Source organism: Ascaphus truei, chromosome 13, assembly GCF_040206685.1.
Source record: "Ascaphus truei isolate aAscTru1 chromosome 13, aAscTru1.hap1, whole genome shotgun sequence".
NCBI classification, from domain to species: Eukaryota; Metazoa; Chordata; class Amphibia; order Anura; family Ascaphidae; genus Ascaphus; species Ascaphus truei.
The window spans coordinates 46,647,813-46,671,857 of record NC_134495.1 but is presented as its reverse complement, the minus strand read 5'-3'; positions in this window follow the sequence as shown (position 1 = coordinate 46,671,857).

The window sequence follows — 24,045 nt, the reverse complement described above, 5'->3', positions numbered from 1 at the left end:
CAAGTCAAGTCTCCAGAGAGTCTATCGTATCTGGAGATATTAAAACTCGCCTAGGAGTTAAAGGCATGTACAAATGCGGAAAGTGTAAAGCGTGTAACCACATCTGTCAAGGGAAAACAGTTACATCAGGAGTTACTAACAAGGTCTACAATATTACAAGTTTCATTAATTGTCAGACAACGCATGTGGTCTATGCCTTACAGTGTAGCTGTAATTTACAGTACATTGGTAAGACAAAAAGACCGTTTAAAATGCGCATGTTAGAGCACCTGAGAAATGTTAAAAACATACCAAAAATAATAGCAAAGGGTATGCCATTAACTCCGCTTTTGAAACACTTTAAAGAAGTGCACAATAGTGAACCTGGTTGTATTAAATTTAAGGGACTTGAAAGTGTATCACTATGTAGTAGAAAGGGAAATAGAGATAATCATTTATTGAAACGGGAGCAATTTTGGATTTATGAAATGCATACTAGACATCCCTATGGTTTCAATGTACTAATTGAATTGACTCCTTTTTTAAGATAAGGTATTCCGTTTTTAATAAAATTAATTTATTAACATTTATTTGCATTAACATTTATGTATGTTTTTATATTTATTTGTTTTTATTTAATCATTTGTTCTTTTTTCTTTTATTTATATACAGGTTTCAGCATGATTTGTTTACATAGTATATCATTTATGTTGTTAGAGGTCTTTTTCCTGTATTTTTTCATAGGGGTGAGTGCAATGATTAATTTATACTTGCACACATCCCCCACATGAGTTGTCAAACACCCTGTTGCCTAGTAATCTCATTTCTAGGTGTTTTAATCAGTGTAGCAATTAGGCAAAGTAAGGGTGTTTCTCTGAGGTGGCTGGTTTATTCAATCAGTTGCCGCCTATATATACGCGCGGATGACGCTGTACGTGACCTCCTGACGAAGTACTTGGTACGAAACGCGTAGAGGTCACGACAGGTAATCCTGCGCGTGTATGCTGGTAAGATGAGACGGAGCCTGCAGGAGACAGCAGCGGTTTTTTCCATCTCCGCGGTGCCGAGATCCGGATCCTGTGCAGACACCGCGAGTCTGCTGACTGTCTCAGTGTGAGTGTCCGTTTCCCCTTGCCAGTGCCCAACCTTATGGCGGTTTCTATACAAATCTGTTGATAGGTTGTTTTCATGTTTGTTTTTTTCTTTCATGTGTTTTTATATAAATTTTACTGTGTTTGTATACTGTGCAGCTTAGGGTTTAGTCACCATCAGGTGTTCTCCTGGGTAGTACTTAGCCGTCCAGCTGCACAGCTGTTCTGAGGTGGGGTTGGATCCCCTCAGAGTTTGTGTGTATTTTTAATAAATTACCTTCCACTAATCCCTGGTGCGCATTTGTGCATTTTTTATTATCTTGTATTTCAGGGTGCCCTCCCCCCTTTTTAAGGGGGGTTCACCTAGATTTGAGAGTTTCTGGGGAGACGCTTTATGTACATGATGCAAAGGGATCATCCACACCATCATACAGCACGAGCGCTGAATATCCTGTTTTTTCTACCTTCAGGCTTAGAGTACTGTACACGCAGGCGCAGTGAGGCGATTGATGCTCGGCTATGGACGGATTCAAAACACAATGGCAAGATTCCAAAAATTAAAGGCAGGCGCATGAAGTTCAAAGCTAAAGACATAATTTAATTGCAAAAGGCAGTTCATCATAATAATACACCCCCAAATACAGTACAGTACGTAAAAAGCCCACAAATCAACCATGTGCAGTCAAACGCACATGGCCGCAGTCAAAAGCTACTGTACAGCACAGATTGAATATCGTAATACAGTAAGATGGTTTTTGCAGGCTTGTGGAGAAAGTAAAAATAAAAAAATTACAATAACATTTTTTTCATTTTTAATTTTTTTTTGGTCACTCACTCAGGCAAGCAAGCAGTGGTGGGCGAAGTTACAGGCGCATGCGCAGTAAATTCCTGCTGTCAAGCAGGAATGTGATTCAAACCAGACAAACGTTCAAAGGAATGGTGTGGGAGAGATGTACTGCATTGCACAGAAGATAAGTTGAAATACCCTGCAGTGCAGTTAATTACCCTGAGCGGGTGGAGAGCGCTGTATACTATATGCCGAAATGTAACACTGTTACAGTACTGTACACGCCTTGCTTTTCAACCATTTTCAAATGAGACATACTGTACAGCAACACAGCACTGCAAACAGATAAGAAATGCTCAGAATAACTTTATGAGAACGGACAAGTGTGGTACATGACCTCACCCGTGTAGGGTGCAGGGGCAACTTTGACCCTTTTATAGTCAGAGACCAGGAATGGTATTACTTTGCAGCCCAAGGGACCAGCAAAGTGCTAATATAAAAATGAATTGCACAAACAAAACATAACAAAGATATCTCAAATAGCAAAGTTTTTATTGTAACAATTAATCGTTGAGAAGTTTTTCTTTCTGATGAAATACCAGCTTATGCTAAATCACAGCAACCTCCAAAATGAAAGTGTCCCTCGTGCCAGCAGCAATTACTGTAATTCCTCATTATAAACATTGTTTACAAACTTCTTTTGGGCCTGAGGGGAAACTCTTCTCAAGATAAACCCTAATTCTCTTGGTTAGTTTTCTTAAAGAGTATAGAGTGTTAGCAGATTGAGCACAGTTTAGACTCTGTCCCTATATCCTTAGCTTTAGCAAAGTTCCTATATTAATGTACAAAATTATTTTGTAGGCAACTGCATTATAAATGGTGATTACTAAAAGGTGCATAATATTTGGGCCAAGGAATGAAGATTACTGAACTTGTAATGTGTTGGCTTTTGAAGTGTCTCTGGCATACATTCCACTTGAAATGCAGTGGAGAACGGTTTTGCTGCTATCTGTTCATCATATCCTCTATTCAATATTAGCTATAGCATCAATAATGAAGATGTATACAGCACTTTACAGCAAGAATTCTGAACTATATACGCAGCCACCACTGAAATGGAACTCTGGATGCCACTGTGAGCTGGGATCCCAACTGATATCACCAAGGAAACACTAATTGTTGGCATCTAAGACAGAAACTAGAGGTTAAACCTTTAGCATCGAAGCCCAGAATTGCAAATGTTACAACTTTCTCCGGTGAGTTTCCTTACTTGGTGTAAACATAATGCTTTTTGTGGAGTATTCCAGGAAAATGATCTTATTATTGCATTCATTTTAACATGTTGCTGACATGCTTTGGTTATACAGTTATCTATTGAGACCAGTCAATCCAGCAATGTGAGGATAATGATGAAGGTGGAAAGAGGGGAAACTGCAGCATACAAGAGTATGAAGCAATAAGATGCCACCCCTTTATTTAAAGTATATAATGAATTGGCGTAAAGCAGATGTGGTGCCTATATTTAAAAAGGGAGCTAGCTAACAACCGGGGAATTACTGACCTTTAAGCCTGACTTCAATAGTGGGGAAACTATTAAAAAACCATTGGAAAAATTAATTCCTTCCTGACTCCAAGAATTGGCAATCAGATTAATCCCTGGATCAACATCCTTCCCATGTATACTTATTTGGTATATCCCTGTATACCTTTCCCATCTAAAAAGATGTCCAACCTTTTTTTGAACAAATCTATTGTATCTGCCATCACAGTCTCCATGGGTAATGAATTCCACATTTTAACTGCCCTTACTGTAAAGAACCCTTTCCTTTGTTGCTGTGGATAATTTCCTTTCCTCCAACCTTAAGGGATGGCCCAGAGTCCTTTGTACTGCCCGTGGGATGAATAGTTCTTTTGAAAGCTCCTTGTATTGTCCCTGAATATATTTGTATATAGTTATCATATCCCCTCTTAGACGCCTCTTTTCTAATGTAAATACATCTAATTTAGCTAGCCTCTCCTCATAAGTTAGAATGTCCATCCCCTTTATTAATTTGGTGGCTCTTCTCTGCACTCTCTCTAGTTCCATAATGACTTTTCTTAGGATTGGTGCCCAAAATTGTACTCCATATTCAAGGTGTGGTCTTACTAATGCTTTGTAAAGGGGCGTAATTATGTTTACTTCCCTTCCATCCATTGCCCGTTTGATGCAAGATAAGATCTTGTTTGCCTTTGCAGCTACTGCATGACATTGGGCACTATTGCTAAGCCTGCTGTCTACAAGCACTCCTAAGTCCTTCTCCATCAAGGATGGCCCCAATTTATCCCCATTTAATTTGTAATTCGCCTTTTTATTCTTACATCCCAAATGCATAACCTTACATTTATCTGTATTAAACCGCATCTGCCATTTACCTGCCCACGTTTCCAGTCTCTCCAAGTCCTTCTGAAGAGAAATTACATCCTGCTCCAATTCTATTACCTTACACAATTTAGTATCATCAGCAAAGATGGAGACTTTGCTCTCGATCCCAACCTCAAGGTCATTAATAAACAAGTTAAAAATCAGGGGTCCCAGTACCGATACTTGAGGTACTCCACTCACGATTTTAGCCCAACCTGAAAAAGTTCAATTTATGACAACCCTCTGTTGTCTGTCCTTTAACCAGTTTTCAATCCAGGTGCATATATTATTACTGAGTCCAATTTTCTTTATTTTGTACACCAACCTCTTGTGTGAAACCGTATCAAAAGTCTTTGCAAAATCGAAGTAGACCACATCAACTGCATTACCCTGGTCTAAATTCCTACTTACCTCTTCAAAGAAACAAATAAGGTTAGTTTGGCAAGATCTATCCTTCATAAATCCATGCTGACTATTACTAATAATTTTGTTTTCCATTAGGTATTCCTAAATATTATCCCGTATTAAACCTTCAAGTAGTTTCCCTACTATTGAAGTCAGGCTTACAGGTCTGTAATTCCCCAGGTGTGATCTAGCTCCCTTTTTAAATATAGGCACCACATCTGCTTTACGCCAATCTTGTGGTACTGAGCCTGTGGAAATGGAGTCCTTGAATATTAAATATAATGGTTTTGCTATTACTGAGCTTAACTCCTTGAGAACTCTTGGATGTACTGTATGCCATCGGGGCCAGGTGCCTTATTTACTTTAATTTTTTCAAGTCGCTTATGAACTTCTTCCTCAGTTAACCAATTGGTCATTAATATGGAGGTTGTAGCTTCCTCCTGTGGCACTACTATTGAACTTGATTCTTCCCTGGTAAACACAGAGGTAAAGAATTTGTTTAATACCTCTGCTTTTTCCTTATCTCCAATAATCTGCCTACCCATCTCACACTGAAAGGGTCCTATATTTTCTTTTCTCATTTTTTTGTTATTAAGGTACTTAAAGAACTTTTTAGGGTTGATCTTACTTTCTATTGCAATCCTTTTTTCATTATCCATTTTTGCTAATTTAATTGCCCTTTTGCAATTTTTGTTACATTCCTTATAATTCTGATACAATGTCTCTGTCCCTTCTGACCTAAAGAATCTAAACGCCTTCCTCTTCTTGTCCATTTCCTCCCCGACCTGTTTATTTAGCCACATTGGTTTTGACTTATTTCTTTTATACTTATTACCCAAGGGTATACACTGATAAGTGTGCTTTTCTAACAATGTTTTAAAGACTGCCCATTTATCTTCTACCTTTTTCCCTGCAAAAACATCATCCCATTGTATTACTACTAGATTAGACCTCAGTTTATTAAAATCTGCCTTTTTAAAGTTTAAAGTCTTTGTTGAACCCAAGTAATCTGTTTTTGATAATTTATTTCAAATGAGACCATGTTATGATCACTGTTACCCAAATTTTTCAGACTTTGAATATTTGTTATTACTTCTACATTGTTTGATATGACCAAATCCAGAACTGCCCCGCTCCTGGTTGGTTCCTCAATAATTTGGGTCATATAATTATCTTTAAGCACCCCCAAAAACCTGTTTCCTTTTGTTGTAACGCTAATCTCATTGCCCCAGTCTATGTCTGGATAATTAAAATCCCCCATTGTGCAAACATGACCCAGTTTTGATGCCTTCTCCATTTGCAAAAGTATTTTAGCTTCCTCAATCTCACAGATATTTGGTGGTTTATAGCATATTCCCACAAACATTTTCTTTATACTTTTACCTCCACTGCTAATTTCTATCCACAAGGTCTCTACATTTTCATCATTCCCTTCATAGACATCATCCCTTATAATAGGTTTTAGATCTGGAGTAACATATAGACATACTCCACCTCCCTTTCTACTTGTTCGATCCTTCCTAAAAAGAGAATAACCCTCTAAATTAACTGTCCAGTCATGAGTTTCTTCCCACCATGTTTCAGTAATACCTATGATATCATACTGCTCCCTTATAGCTATTAATTCAAGCTCCCCCATTTTATCTGTCAGGCTCCTTGCATTTGCAAGCATGCATTTAAGTTTTTTTTCAGCCTGTACTGTTATCTTATCTGCTCCTTCCTTTCTGCTCCCACTTGGTTTAGTCTTTAGAAGTTTTCTAGTATTATCTCTATTTACTATGGGTATCTCACTGCTTGTCAAACTTGCACTTGCCCCCCTTCTACCTCCATACCACCTTGTATCCTCATCTATTCCATTTATTTAATTATCTGTTTCATTCCCCTCCCCCCTCCATCCTAGTTTAAAATCTCCTCCAACCTTTTTAGCATTCTCCCCCCTAGCACAGAAGATCCCTCTTCAGTGAGGTGCAATCCGTCCCTAGAATATAGATGGCACCTCTCAGAAAAGGAGTCCCAGTGCTCTAAAAACCCAAACCCCGCCTTCCTGCACCACTTTCTTAGCCATGCATTAACCTCCCAGATCTCTGACTGTCTCCCTGCGGTAGCGCATGGCACTGGTAGTATTTCAGAAAATACTACCTTGGAGGTCCTTGCCTTAAGCTTTTGGCCTAGATCCCTGTAATCATTTTTTAGGACCCTCCATCTTTCTCTAACTTTGTCATTGGTGCCAACATGTACCAAGACCGCCGGGTCAATCCTAGTCCCCCCAAACAATCTGTCTACCCGATCCGCAATGTGCCGAATCTGAGCACCCGGGAGACAACAAACTGTTCGGTTCATGCGGTCCCGGCAACAGATTGCCCTATCTACCTTCCTAATAATGGAGTCCCCTACCACCACAATCTTTCTTTGTATCTGAGCATCCTGAGTCCCCACTGTGCTGGTGGAACTATTCCCCTGGCTGCTAGAGGAATTAGTCTACCCCAGCCTTGCCATTTCTGCCCCAACATTCCCAATATCTTCACTCAACATGGCAAATCTACTGGGATGTGTCAGCTCAGAAACAACCTGCCTCTCCCTATTGACCCTGCTTCCCCTTCTAACTGTTACCCAGCTACCTACCTGCTCTTCACTAACAGCGCCACCATCTGCACCACTAGTCGAAGCAAGGGCCTGCTGCTCAGTGAGCTCTAATTCCCTTTCAAAATTGCCAATGTCCCTCAATATTGCAAGTTTCCGCTTCAGATCAGTAATCTCTGATTCTAAAGAGACCACCTGCTCACACCTCTCACAGCGGTATGCTCCTTGGAACAGCTGCTCCAAGTGCACATACATGTGGCAAGATGTGCATTGAGTGGCATTTTCAATCCTGCTCATTCTAGCAACTATGAAGTTTAGAAGTACTAACACTACACTGTACTTCAATAAACTATACCTTGTTCAAACTGCTTCTGGTTCTAACTGCGTGTGTGTGTGTGTGTGTGTGTGTGTGTGTGTGTGTGTGTGTGTGTGTGTGTGTGTGTGTGTGTGTGTGTGTGTGTGGTGATTGTTTGTGTTTGTGTGTGGTGAGAGAGGTTGGGAGTGTGTGTTGTGATTGAATGCAGTGGTGCACAAACGAAGGGCAAAGAGGCGCAAGATTATTTAGGGGGACGCGTGCGGCAAAAACTGGGTGTGCGGGACGGCAGACGCTGTGCACGGGCGGGCAGCCGAAGATGTGTGCGGGTGGCTGAACAGGATAGTGCAGGTGCCAGCCACGTGATGGTGTGCGCACGCGCGGGGGCTTCGGAGTTACGGGGAGGAGCACGCCCGAGCGCGGTGAAGTCAAACGCCCCCCTTTCGGTGTCTGCCCTGCAATAGCGCTGTGTTCCTGCTCTCCTCTGCTGGCAACCTGCTTCGCTGCGATCCTCTGCAAGTGAAAGGGTCGGCGGCCACTATATCAATCACACTATGAATGTACAGAAATAATGTAAAAAAAACTGTGAAAACACAGCATTACAAACAGAAAATAATAATAATAATACTGTAGGTAGGAGTTTGGATGACAATGGGGTTAGCAAGCCAAAGAGCAGGGAGGGGAAGGAAGAATTAAAAAAGGGGGGGGAGAGGGAAGGGAGGTAGCAAAGAGGTGGATGAATGCCCCCCCAAAAGTATTGCCTTGTGCACGTACGATCTTCCAAACTCGGTGCTTGGGGAGACAAACAAAATTGACTTTGAAGCACACCCAGCAGCAGTCAATACACACACACAGCCACACACAAACACAAACACACAAATAGCCCCGATCCACACTTGCAAAATTATGCATGTCACCCTGTGCTCATGCTTGGAGAGTTGGTGATGTCACCGCTTTCAGTGGCAGTGTGGACGCAGCCTAATTTTGCAAGCGCGAGCTGTTGAAATATGTAAGGGCCGTTCTATACTGGTTGCGGCCGTGTGCGCGCGCGTGCATGTGCGAACGCGCATGCATGTGCCGCATGCTTTTTGTTGTATAGCATTCAGTGCTGCCAGGAATGACAGGTACTGTGTGTGTGTGTGTGTGTGTGTGTGTGTGTGTGTGTGTGTGTGTGTGTGTGTGTGTGTGTGTGTGTGTGTGTGTGTGTGTGTGTGTGTGTGTGTGTGTGTGTGTGTGTGTGTGTGTGTGTGTGTGTGCGAGAGTATATATATATATATATATATATATATGTGTGTGTGTAAATTGTGTGAGTGAAATAATGGTGAATATAAGATTTTTTAAACAAAAAAAAAGTTGAATAAATAAAAAATGTTTTATTTGTGCACTCATTCACACACACACACACACACACACACACACACACACACACACACACACACACACACACACACACACACACACACACACACACACACACACACACACACACACACACACACACACACGAGCGCCGGTAGCGGCGCAAAATCATCCCTCCCACCATCTTCGCCGCTGTCTGTCGGCTCCCCGCTCCCTGCCGTGCGTGCGCGCAGCCCTTGTATAGAAGGGCTGGCTGACCTCAGCCATCTATAACTGCCGTGTTCGCGCACGGTGTAGCACGCCCCGGCACTATAGAACCAGCCTAAGTATTTAGACATATTTGGATTTACATTGTATATAGTTTAATAAAGGTTTTTTTTTTACATGTGATTTTGATTACATCAGCCAGGGGCGTTTATGGATGAAAAGGGGGTATCGGCATAAAAAGTTTGCTCACCCCTGATTTAGATGATATAAGGAGTAGACAGCACACAATGTAAGTATAAGAATTAAATACATCTAAGTGGTGCAACGAGAACAAGGGGGGCCCTCAACCCTCCCAAATAATCATGAACAAAACAGTAGTTCCCAGCACTCGAAAATAGAATAAACTGAAAATCTGCAAATATAGAGCTTTAATTTGTAAGTGTATCTTAACATGAGCGTATACACAATAGTAGACGTGGGTGTGATGATAAGGGGGAGGTGATAACCATTCCAGGTGTGGACAGACAGCTCATGAGCAAAGGTAAATAGGAGGATAGGGGATGGGGAAAAGAATGGGAGGGAAAGCGAAAAATAGGAAGGAAGGGATGGGGGGAAAAGAGGGATAAAAATGGTGGGTGCAATAAAATAAAAGGTAAGTAGATGGGGGCAACATTTCAGGGATGACCCCCTTCTTCTGGCCTGTTGCCTATGATCAGCAAGACCACAGGTATTTCCCTCTCCCTTAACCCTAGCCTCCAAACACACCAAAGTGGGGAGCAAATGCAGGCAGCAAAATGACTATGGGAATAAACCCAAGCCTATACACATGAGTAACTGAACACAGTCCAGCTACTAGAAGAATGCAATGTAGATTCAGATCAAGGCTGTTAGCCAAATGATAATAGTTACAGACTATAAAGTACCCTGCTCATACTTAGATGCAACCATGGGGGTGAGCTGTCAGCTGCGCTGGGTCTGTATGTTATTACTCTATGTTCTATAATTATGAATAGAAATTAATGTCTTGAAATCTTGTCCGTAGGTGTAAGAATCTCAATGGAACTTGCCAATAAAACCATTGTGAAAGAATTTGTTCTGAAGGGAATCTCAGGGGGACCCCTATTTCAGATCATGATGTTTGTGATGCTGCTGATAATCTTCATTATAACAGTGGCTGGAAACAGTTTAATCATTGGTATCATATCCGCTGACTATCGGCTCCACACACCTATGTACTTCTTCCTGGTCAACCTCTCTGTCTTGGAGACCTCAAGCATATTCCTGGTGGTTCCCAAAGTTCTGATCATTGCTGTGGCACAAAGGACGCGTATATCTATGGTTGGGTGTTTCATTCAGTGCTTCTTCTACTTTTTATTTACTTCTACTGCCTTTCTACTTTTGGCTGTAATGTCATTTGATCGTTATATGGCTATCAGCAATCCCCTGAGATATCTGACCATCATGAGCATTAGAGTTTGTGCTAATTTGGTCGTGGGCTGTTGGCTAACATCCACTATCTGTATTTTATTCCCCGTCATTATGATCTCCAAGAAGCCTTTCTGTGGTCATATCTTGGATCACTTCTTTTGTGATGGGGCAGCCATTCAGAAGCTGGTCTGTGCAGACATCGCCCTAATCAAACTATCTTCTCTAATATCAGCCAGTATTATATTAATTGGATCTTTAATAGTGACAACGATATCCTACATTTTTATCATAACCACTGTACTTAGAATCCCAACAGGAAATGGACGATACAAAACTTTCTCCACCTGTGCCTCCCACCTCATGATGGTCTCTTTGGTCTTTGGAAGTGCAATATTCATTGCGATAAAACCATCAAAAGAATCCTCTGTAGAAAATGACAAAATTGTGAATTTTGTGGGCACAATCTTGTCCCCTCTGCTAAACCCTTTCATCTATACATTAAGGAATGAAAAGGTAAAAGAAGCCATCAGAGATGCTATGATTCGGAAAAAGATGATTTCACAGTAGAGTACTTTGTTCAGTAAACCCATTCTGCTTGTACAGATTTTCCAGGCTTATTATGATAATGTCTTATAAACTGTGTTTTTAGGAAACTTATTAACCCATCAGTAACTCATGCCATTGTCATAGAAAATGCTTTGTTACATTTTGGAGATAAAAAACAAGTGCAAAACAATCACTGATGCATATTCCTCCTTTGGGCACTGGGCATTAATTAGGAATTACACTTAAACTAAAGGAATCTATATTTCAGTTGTTTCAGAGATTTGGGTGTTCCAGTATTTTATGGATTTTGAAGATAAAAATGACATTGTAGATTAAGGAATAAAAAGTAAATACATTTCATTAAATAATTTGCTTGTGAATAGAAAAGTCATGTAATAATTTGGAATACAAGAGAATTATTCTTACTCCAGTAATAAAAGTTAAACAATAGAGCGTATACTTTCTAATTGTTTACAAATGTGATACTATTCCAATATGTAAAAACCCCTATGATAAATGTTCTTAAAAAAGGATTATGCCCTTTCCAAAATCTCTACAAGAGGTCAGCATTGTTTCATACATGTCAGAAAATACCCTAATTGTACAATATTAACAGTTTTGGACACCAGAAGAGATATGTATTACTGTTTAGGTCTAACATCCCTAGAGAAGGTCAAAATAAAAAACAGAGAAATGTTCTTAAATGTTCGTCTTTATGGGACTCTTATTGCACCTTTAATTTCAGAGCTTTTTACAATTCTATTTTCAAGACTTGTGCAGACACCCCTGGGGTGCACACTTCTGAATCTTTGATATGCAAAGCAGCAGCCAAAATAAAGAGGGAGAAAAGTAGCCATTATATGATTGTTAAATAATGAATAACAGATGTATGAGGTGATGTACTGTAGAACGAAATACATGCGTGTTCTGTTTCAAACTAAGTGACAATGATACCACTGAAATAATTTAATTACAGTATCTACATATGTTTGTGTTGATCCTTAAAATAAATTGTATACATATAATATTTGTTGATTTTTCATGTTCTTACTTGAAGATACAAAATAATCCTCAGAGTGTGTGTGTGTGTGTGTGTGTGTGTGTGTGTGTGTGTGTGTGTGTGTGTGTGTGTGTGTGTGTGTGTGTGTGTGTGTGTGTGTGTGTGTGTGTGTGTGTGTGGTTATAAATAAGCAGTCCTCCAGTTATCGTCCTCAGAAGACGCTGTGTGGTGGTCTGGTCTCAGACCACAGACCGTGATCACCACACAACATCTTCATTGTGTCCCTGACATAGTAAAATGGGTAAGCGTCCCTATCTAAGGGCTTCTCTGCAGCAGTCACCCGCTTCACGTGATTGGGATCTATCTGTGACCTAAGGGAGTTTCTAGCCTAGTCTGAGTGCCGCTGATACTCAGACCCTCCCTTCCCCTTGTCTGCCCTGGCTCCAACTAACAGTCCCCTTAACTGTCAGAATCCCAACTGTCAGAATCTCTCAGTCCTATTGGTTGCCTTGCAACATGTGGACTACAGCCACTGAGGCTGTTGGAACTTGCAGTTCCCTTGCTGCTATACTCCTATGGAAAGGTAAGGGGACAAACAGGGGACCAGGGGGACCCAGGCAAAACTCTTCCCCTGGTAAAAACCCCAACGTTCCCGCTTGAGAAACATTGTAACATATAACCAAACACACAAGTTATATAATAAAAATGCATTGCACTCTGTACAATCTTAATACACACTATAATGTATACACAATCAACTCTACATGAGGTTATACATCTGAGTAAACATCACAATAAGTGTGTGTGTGTCTTAGCCCGAGACAACTGCTGAGCCTTATAGTGGGGTGCCCCAATTGTGTCATAGGTTACCCAAGTTGGAGGGTACCTAATTCTTTGGCTTTGGTGAAGCTCTTGTTCCACTCCATCTGGGGAGTAATGTATATAGTCCTGAGGCTCAGCCTCTCCCATTGAGGGTATAGTGTCCAGGAATAGTCTCTCTGGAGCACAAAATATGGGCTTCTAGGATCCAGAGGTTGGCTCGTTGGAGCCACCCTAGAAGGCGTTGTTCGTCAGGGCCCTTAACCCATAGCTCCTCCAGGAGGTGCTCCGTAACTTTGGGGTCCCTTTTCAGAGGGTCCCTCCATAGGATCATCTACTGTTTGGGGGGCGGTTTCTTCACCGTCCATTGGATCTTTGGGGGTCTCAGAGAAAGTTTTGTTTATAGTCTCTTGGATAACTTCTAATTGTTCTGGCTCACCATCCAGTGGTGTAGCCGGTATTTCGGGCTCATCGTCTCTCACTTGTGAGACAGGAAGAAGATGGTTGTTACGGTGCCAGACCTTTACCCGGCCATCCGTGTCTTTTATTCGATAGACCGGGAGGCCCGGCATCTGCGATTCAACCTCATAGACACCGTCACGCTAATGGTCAGTGAGTTTATGCTTTCCAGGAATACCTAGGTTGCGGAGAAGCACTGCATCTCCAGGACGGATTTCCCGGTGTCTGACCTTGTGGTCATATCGCCATTTATTATTGTCATTGAGCTGAGCAGAGGACTTCTCGGCCAGCTGGTAAGCTAGTTGTAGGTTTTCCTTTAACCTCTGCATATATAGGAACCACATCGGTCGTTACCCTCAGACGTACATCCACCGGGAGCCTCCCTTCCAAACATGAGGAATTATGGGGAGAATCTAGTTGACTCATGGCGAGTACAATTGTACGCATGTACTAAGGATTCCACGTGTCGGCTCCATTCTGTCTTCTGAGTGCCTTTCAGAGTTCCTAGCATGTCCAACAGTGTCCTGTTGAACCGCTCTGGCAAGGCGTCTCCTTCCGGATGATATGGAGTCATCTGAGATTTGGTGATATTCTGCATTTTGAGCAATTCCTGAATCAAAGTGCTCTCAAAATTCCAGCCCTGATCGGAGTGAAGACAGTTTGGAAGGCCATAGTGCACAAAGTACCTTTCCCACAGGATTTTTGCTACTGTGATGGCTTTCTGGTCTTTAGTGAGAAACGCCTGGGCATATACACTGGCGACACACTTTATTCGAGCTCGGCTAGTCCCACGAATTCGGGTATACCCGGGTGTATTGAGGTTTGTGACTGTTTTCTGCCCGAGTGCATTGAGGTATTTTCCAGGCAGGGATTAAAGCATTTTATTCCCGCTGGCTGCAATACTGCACAGTATATATATATATATATACTGCATTACAATTCATGAATTTATGCCATCTGGTAGACACGCGAAGCATTGCAGCCTATTAAATCCTAATCATTATCATTTAACAGATCAGCCGCCCATCAGCCAGGCATGAACCCAGGCTGGGAAGGCAAACACAACGAGGCTTGTCAGAGGTGAGGAGCGGCGCATTCCAGGTATCTGCCAGGTACATACCGGGTATTTGCTCGAATAAAGTGTGTCGGTGCAGTAGAGTGTAATGATCCGTGATGACCAACATGTTTCATATTCCTCGGGTATCGGGCTCGATGCACATGACGTCCATGCACACTAAGTGCATAGTGTCTGAACTCTTCAGATGAGCTATGGGCGCTGTTCAGGTCGGGGGAGTCTTGCACTGGATGCACCTGGAACATTGACGGCAATGCTGTTACACAGCTTCTCGCATCTTCGGCCAAAAGAATCGGTCTGACCAACCCAAAGGTCTTCACCACACCGAGATGTCCATGCTCGTCATGTTAGGACTTCAGCACCATATGCTGCAGGTTCCGAGGTAGGACCAATTGTCTTCTATCGGGGTGGTTGTGATATTGTACCATCCGATAGAGTAAACAGTTGTCTATTTTGAACTTGTCCACCTCCCGCATCAGTAAAGTAACCATGTCACGAGGAGCACGTTTCAGGAGTTCAGGTTTCTTCCTTTGGACAGCTTGATGGATGATGCTAGTTACTGGGTCCCTTAGTTGGTATTCTACCAGATCCTTTCATCTTATAATTTGATCGTGAGTTATATTCATCCCCTTTGGATCACAGTAAGCGGCGGGAATAGCCTGCGACTGGCATCCTAAAGAATCCACTACCCGTAGTTCCGAAAAGGCGACTCGGTCATTGATAATGGCAGCCATACTGCACATAGCTCTCATCCCTGGTCCCAGGATCTCTTCCCATTGATCGTCATCTGGGTGGCACCTAGCTGTGGCCTTCGAGATAGGGCGTCAGCTCCAATGTTCACTGGACCAGGTTTATACTACAGGGTGAAGATGTAATTTGATAATGCTGCCAGCCATGTAAGTGAGTGGATTATTATCCGTCCTTACTTTGAAAGTGACTCCATGCACGGGATAGTTTTGTCTGCTGTGAGTCAGACTATGGCTGACATAGGCCACTGGCCGGAGTCCCTCTGAGTGTTTCTGATGTAGGACTGTACCTAGTCCATTGAGACTGGCGTCCACGTGCAAAATATAGGGCTGTTCTGGGTCAGCATAGGCAAGAACCGGTGCTTCTGTCAGGCTTTTCTTCAGGCCCAAGAAGGCCCATTCTACATTCAGATGTCCACCTATCACCGAACGGCTGATGGGCCGAGGTGGCCTTCCGCCCTGTATCTTCAGGGTATATCTTCAGGAGATTGTTGAGGGGCTTGCCCCTTCGTGAGTACCCCTCCACAAAGTGACGGTAATAACCACAGAAGCCAAGGAATGAGCGTAGCACCATGACATTCTCTGGGTGAGGCCAGTTCACGACAGCTTCCACTTTGGCCGGATCAGTGGCGATTCCCTTGGCAGACACAATGTGTCCCACGCAGGTCACGAGGTGTGACAGAACCGGCACTTGTCGAGTGACAATTTCAGCCCTTCTTTCCCAAGGCGGTCCAATACTTTAAGCAGCCGTTATTCATGTTCCTCCAAGGTATTACCAAAGACAATAATAGTTTCCAGGTAAACTAAGCACTCCCGAGGGTTCATGTCGCCAATAGTTTTCTCCACTAGGCGCTGAAAGGTTGCAGGGGCTCCACAGATGCCTTGGGGCATGCACGTAAATTGATAGTATCCCAGGGGGCAGATGAAGGCGGTCTTCTCCTGGTCCTCTTCACTCATTGGCACCTAGTAGTACCCAGATCGTAAGTCCTGGACACTGAACCATTGGCTCCCGGTTAGAGCATTGAGAATCTCTTCGATGTGAGGAAGAGTGTACTGGTTGTTTAGGGTCCAGTAATCGACACACAGTCTCACCGACCCATTCTTCTTGCTCACCACTATGGGCGAGGCGTAGGGACTCAGAGATTCGGTCAAAATCCCTACCGTCTCCATCTCTTGCAAGGCGTTCCTTACATCGTCCACATCCCTAGGAGCAATGCAACGAGATCGTTCACGGAAGGGGGTGGCATCCCTAAGATGGATAGTGTGTTGGGAGCTTCGGCTGCAGCCCACATCCATTTCTCATGTGGAGAATACCGCCCGGCGTTCTTTCAATCTGGACATCAGTCGGTCTTTCCATTCGGCCGATAGGGTTGAGTCCCCGAAGTTGAAAGACAGCTCTGCTGGTTGTTCTGCGACTGCAGCTGTACTCACATGAGGCGTAGACTCCACGGGGGTGACAGGATATATTCTCCCCAATCTTCACCCTTGGTCGAAAGTCATAGTGTATGGAGAGATATTGTGAACCCACACGTCAATTCGATCAGGAATCGTGGAAGTCCATTCCCATACCTCTGGTATCAACTTATAACCTTGCTGAGCATCTTCTTCTGGTGTGCTTTCCAGAGTGAAGAGGTGGTCGGCCTCATTTCGGTCTGGGTAGCAGCACCAGGCGGCCATGCGCTGCATTCCCCTTGGTGGAATCTCCGTCAACCCTGCTCGGCGATTGAAGAGGTTCCCCATAGCGGTCTAAGACAGATATCTTGTTGCACCCCTCCCGTAGGATAGGATGGAGGTTTAGAATGGACAGAGGCAGTTCATTGGTTTCTTGTCGGTAAGCCTGATTATTGCTCGCTGTAACAGGGGGACTTATCTCTGTTCACAAATGTGCCTCTAATCCAGCAGTGTGGTGGTTAACTGCTGGTAGGCAATTAACTAACACCACCTGGCTGATTACAGGTGTTAGAAAAAGCCTGCCTCTGAGACAGGAAGGGAGATTCCTTAGTCCACAACTGGGCGTGAACCAAGGAAGATATTCAAAATAGGAGAAATGTCATCCCTGCTCTACCTTAATATTCATCAAAGTATGAGGAAAATGGCGTTGCAGGGGGAAGAACAAATATATTTGCAAGAAATAATCAAGAGATGATCACCAAAAGATACCCGCTTAATTGCACTTACCTAATTACTTGTATTTCTTATGACAGAACAGTAGGTGTCCAAAAATTGCATTTGTGATGCAAACACCAGGGAGGTAAGTACAAAAATAATAAAAATTTTATTAAACTCTTCTATCCAAAAATATACATATACACTCTAATAAAATGTTAAAACCAAAGTCTCTATTGTTTACACAGTATCTACCAAATCTTGCATATAAATCAAATAACACCTACAGTATACCAGTGCCAAATATTCAATGATATCCAATTACAATCTTCTCCATGAGGTAGTATATATGCAAGGATCTGGGAAGTGAAAATACCCAGACGTGGGTTGTTGCATGGAAATATATGTCTTAATAGTTTTTACTTATGACTTCAATGTTTGAAACAAAGTAAAGTAGACATTGGTATAATAAAAAAAAACAACAAAACAGGTAGCGCTAACCAATATGCAATGATTGTAATGTAATAATATAATACTTTAAAACACCTTAGGTATGAACCAAGGTTCACACGTAAGGGGCTGCCTGGTGATACAACAAACTGACCCCCTAGTCAGAACAAGAACATGGACAGAAAATATGTATCTGTAGGCGCCTGCTAAAGCAACAATAATAATAAAAAAGGATATAAAAACCAAGCCTGTTGGACGATCAGGAAATGACTCCTCAGGATGTGCTTAAAAGAAAGAAAGCACAACACATAGCGTAATACTGTTTGATAAAAGGACAAACAACACTTAAGACAACATAGATCAGCTGAGAGATCAGATTGGTGAAATATAAGATAAAAACATTTAATAACAAAATTCATAAAGCATACATAAACATATAAAACAATATGGACAATAAAAGATAGTGTAAGTACACTGCAGCACCGGTGGATTCTGATGTAATGCTCACTCACCAGATGGATATTGTAAGCAGGCAGTGGATATATTAGAGAGTATCCCCTCTCGGTGAAGTTTGCTGCCTGCTCCTGGGCGTCTCCGTGGATGTGTGCACGCCAGCCGGCGTATGGGCAGATGGTCTCACGCAGCACACTGAAGGGGACGCACAGCTATCCAGATCGGCAGCGGCAGATTCGACACACTGTCACGAGCGACCAGCTCTCTGTATTACAGCAAACGCTGATTCGTTCTTGCCGTGGGGGGGAATCACCAAACCCAGTGATGCAGAAGTGCTGTATTCGCCACCCTACGCGTTTCAAAAGCTATCCGCTTTCTTCCTCAGGGGTATATGATATTAAAAGTCCATGATGGTCCCTTAAATAGAGCGTCCATAATTAAATGAATTATTTTCACATGCAGACTTGTGCACATGCGCATAGAGGCAAATGAGTCAATTCTTAGTCAATGTTGTGTGTTCAGACACATGCGCAATGAAATAGTCCATGTCAATATTTACTTGTGCTGCTGCGGTCTGCGGACTCAGCTGAATACAGACAAGACATACAAAGTTACCTAATACAAAACAACATAATAATAGTATAAAATGTGAAAACTTGAGTGTAAATGTGTGGCCTTATGTGATGTGACCACTAGAAAGTGGTGTGTTACTACAAATATGTGTATGAACTATGAATGAATGTGCGGTGCATATGACAATATAAATATGCATGCTATATCACTAAAATACTAAATAAACTATCCAAACATTAAGGAGCTAAATGTCAAAATAAAGTGACATGTGTGAATATACAGTATACTTAGAGTGCTTGGTGTGGTACATAATATAATTGAGTTAAAAGTACACTATATTAAGCTTGATATTATATGTATATAGAGGATTATCAAACAAGCAATCAATAGCTATAGGTTTTTAGACAAACAAATGGACAAATTGCAGAAAAATGGATACTGGATAAGTAGAATATATTGATAGAGTGCAGGACTATCCCACCAGGAAAGCCTTCAGATCAAAGTCCACGTTTCGGCCAAGTGGGGATAAGGTGCGTAATTCGTAAATACAAAAGGATTCCCTCCTCCCCAGTAAGCTCACACTGTTTCCTCCTCTCCAGTGTGGAGTGATACTTTCTATTGCAATACATTTTAAACCTTTGGGATCCTGACTGTGCACTTGAAGAAAATGATTTGACACACTGTGTGTAGTTAAACCAGTTTTGATATTATATATATGTTAATATAGGCGTCTTTTGACACATCTGGTGGTCATACCCACATACTGCAGACCACTTGGACATTCAAGCAAATAAATGACAAAAGAACTTTTGCACGTGATATGTTGTTTTATTTTGTAATTTTTAAAGTGTTATTGGATGTAAATTCTGATTTTTTTATACTATACTTGCAAGCAGTACATCTATTACAAGTGAAGTATCCCTCACAGGGTGCCACCTTTTGATGAATAGGTTGCAGCGATGGACAACTTGGTGCCAATCTTTGTCCTATATTAAGAGCTTTAGTGAATATAATATGGGGATTTTCTGGTAGTATGCCTTCTTGTTCTTTATCTTTTTTTAGTATTGGCCAATACTTTTTAAAGATCTTACGTATATTGGGTGCCATTTGATTAAACTGGGTGATAAAAGCCAAATTGGCTGTTTTGTTAATGTTTTTCTTTTTATATTGTAAAAGATTGGTTCTGTCCATCGCTGCAACCTCAGTGATCACTTTATCTAGATCCTGTGGGGAATACTTCCTTTCTATGAATTTGTTTTTAAGATCCTCTGCTTGAGTATTGAACGTATCCAGATGTGAACTATTTCTTTTTAATCGAAAAAATTGACCCTTTGGTATATTTCTAACCCATGTAGGGTTATGATGACTTTGTGCGTGAAGGTAATTATTAGATTGTACAGGTTTAAAATATGTACTAGTGTGAATACAATTATCTACAACCGTTATTTCCAAATCTAGGTATTCTATTTTAGTGGGGCTAATAACAAAAGTAAATTTGAGATTGTTGTTGTTGTTATTCATGTATTCTTGAAAATCATGTAGCTGTACTAATGTGCCTGACCAAATAAAAATAATATCGTCAATGTAGCGCCGCCAGAGCACCAAATTTGCACCGTGTGGACAGCCGGACCATATATGTTGTTCCTCCCAGCTGCCCATAAATAAATTAGCATAGCTAGGTGCAAATTTGGTGCCCATAGCGGTGCCACATACCTGTAAATAATATGATTTATTAAAATAAAAGAAATTGTGGGAAAGTATAAATTTAATACCTAAAATGAGAAGATCAATGTGCTCCCTAGAAATAGACGGATCATTATTCAAAGTATTCAAAACAGCTGCACATCCTTGTTCGTGGTTTATAATTGTGTATAAAGAATTGACATCTGCTGTTACAAAATAATAATGAGGTTGCCATTGAATGTCCTGTAGGGTCTGCAGTATGTGGGTAGTATCCCTTAAATATGAAGGTAATTGAATTACATACTGTTGTAACTGTCTATCAATGTACTGGGATAAATGAGATGTTAAGGACTGAATGCCCGAAATGATAGGGAGACCGGGGGGAAATTGTATATTTGTGTGTATTTTGGATATTATATAAAAAAGAGGTAATTTGGGATAAATATTGTAAAGAAATCAAACTCCTGTTTTGTAATTATATGTTGATCTAAACCTGATGTTAAGTAATTGAAGAGTTGTTGTTGATACTGTAAAGTAGGATCTGAGGGGAGGAGTTGGTAAGTAGACCTATCACCCAAAATTCTCAATGATTCTTGGATGTAATAGGATTTATCCATGATTACCAACCCCCCCCCCCCCCCCCTTGTCAGCCGGTTTTATGACGATGGTGTCATTTTCTTCAAGTGCACATAAGGTCAGTTTTTCATCTTTACTTAAATTATCTATTTTAATTTTGAAATTACGGCTCTGGGTCTCTAACTCATCAGTTACCATTTGAGCAAATGTGTCTATAAAGGGACCACTCACAAATTTGGGGAAGAAGGTAGAAGGATTCTTGAAAGTAGTATGGGTAGAAATGGCAGTTGTAATAGGTAAATTTGTATTGGGATCGATTTTGGACAAAGCATCTCTTAAGAAATATTTCTTAAGACATAATTTGCGTACATAGCGTTGAACGTCTACGTATAATTTGAAACTGTCAGGTCTCGTAACTGGTGCAAAGGATAGTCCTTTTTGCTAACACTTTGCTTTCCTTAGTGGAAATAGGGTATTGGCTTATATTGAAAATGTTATTGTATACGCATTTGTTTAATGTTTTTGTACCTTGCCCAATTTTTCTCCCTCCTCTCGTTCCTCTAAGGTGTTTTTTCTTTTTATGTTGTCCTTTGTAGAGTTCTCTTTTCCCAATAAATCTCCAATCGCTTCTCTTGCATGTTTGGGATCCCTGGACTGTCTCCAATCTAAAAAAGAGAATGTAGTTTTCTCTTCTTCACGACTGTGACAGGGGAGATGTTGTTCCCTGTCTAGATCAATGAGGGGTTGGTATTTGTTATGGTGATGATACTGATCAAATATATTGTCAATATAATTTCCTAGTAAGTGAACTAATGGAGTAGGAGGAACAGGGGGGACAGAAGTCTTGGATTTATTATCACAAGTACCTAATTTCGTGTTAGATGGTATATGAGATCTCTTGGGAAGTCTGGGGGATATGAACTGCACTGGATATCTTCGGATATCTCATATACCATCTAACACGAAATTAGGTACTTGTGATAATCAGGATCTAGATAAAGTGATCACTGAGGTTGCAGCGATGGACAGAACCAATCTTTTACAATATAAAAAGAAAAACATTAACAAAACAGCCAATTTGGCTTTTATCACCCAGTTTAATCAAATGGCACCCAATATACGTAAGATCTTTAAAAAGTATTGGCCAATACTAAAAAAAGATAAAGAACAAGAAGGCATACTACCAGAAAATCCCCATATTATATTCACTAAAGCTCCTAATATAGGACAAAGATTGGCACCAAGTTGTCCATCGCTGCAACCTATTCATCAAAAGGTGGCACCCTGTGAGGGATACTTCACTTGTAATAGATGTACTGCTTGCAAGTATAGTATAAAAAAATCAGAATTTACATCCAATAACACTTTAAAAATTACAAAATAAAACAACATATCACGTGCAAAAGTTCTTTTGTCATTTATTTGCTTGAATGTCCAAGTGGTCTGCAGTATGTGGGTATGACCACCAGATGTGTCAAAAGACGCCTATATTAACATATATATAATATCAAAACTGGTTTAACTACACACAGTGTGTCAAATCATTTTCTTCAAGTGCACAGTCAGGATCCCAAAGGTTTAAAATGTATTGCAATAGAAAGTATCACTCCACACTGGAGAGGAGGAAACAGTGTGAGCTTACTGGGGAGGAGGGAATCCTTTTGGATTTACGAATTACGCACCTTATCCCCACTTGGCCGAAACGTGGACTTTGATCTGAAGGCTTTCCTGGTGGGATAGTCCTGCACTCTATCAATATATTCTACTTATCCAGTATCCATTTTTCTGCAATTTGTCCATTTGTTTGTCTAAAAACCTATAGCTATTGATTGCTTGTTTGATAATCCTCTATATACATATAATATCAAGCTTAATATAGTGTACTTTTAACTCGATTATATTATGTACCAAACCAAGCACTCTAAGTATACTGTATATTCACACATGTCACTTTATTTTCACATTTAGCTCCTTAATGTTTGGATAGTTTATTTAGTATTTTAGTGATATAGCACGCATATTTATATTGTCATATGCACCGCACATTCATTCATAGTTCATACACATATTTGTAGTAACACACCACTTTCTAGTGGTCACATCAAATAAGGCCACACATTTACACTCAAGTTTTCAAATTTTATACTATTATTATGTTGTTTTGTATTAGGTAACTTTGTATGTCTTGTCTGTATTCAGCTGAGTCCGCAGACCGCAGCAGCACAAGTAAATACTGACATGGACTATTTCATTGCGCATGTGTCTGAACACACAACATTGACTAAGAATTGACTCATTTGCCTCTATGCGCATGTGCACAAGTCTGCAGGTGAAAATAATTCATTTAATGATGGACGCTCTATTTAAGGGACCATCATGGATTTAATATCATATACCACTGAGGAAGAAAGCGGATAGCTTTTGAAACGCGTAGGGTGGCGAATACAGCACTTCTGCATCACTGGGTTTGGTGATTCCCCCCCACGGCAAGAACGAATCAGCATTTGCTGTAATACAGAGAGCTGGTCGCTCGTGACAGTGTGTCGAATCTGCCGCTGCCGATCTGGATAGCTGTGCGTCCCCTTCAGTGTGCTGCGTGAGACCATCTGCTCATACGCCGGCTGGCGTGCACACATCCACGGAGACGCCCAGGAGCAGGCAGCAAACTTCACCGAGAGGGGATACTCTCTAATATATCCACTGCCTGCTTACAATATCCATCTGGTGAGTGAGCATTACATCAGAATCCACCGGTGCTGCAGTGTGCTTACACTATCTTTTATTGTCCATATTGTTTTATATGTTTATGTATGCTTTATCAATTTTGTTATTAAATGTTTTTATCTTATATTTCACCAATCTGATCTCTCAGCTGATCTATGTTGTCTTAAGTGTTGTTTGTCCTTTTATCAAACAGTATTACGCTATGTGTTGTGCTTTCTTTCTTTTAAGCACATCCTGAGGAGTCATTTCCTGATCGTCCAACAGACTTGGTTTTTATATCCTTTT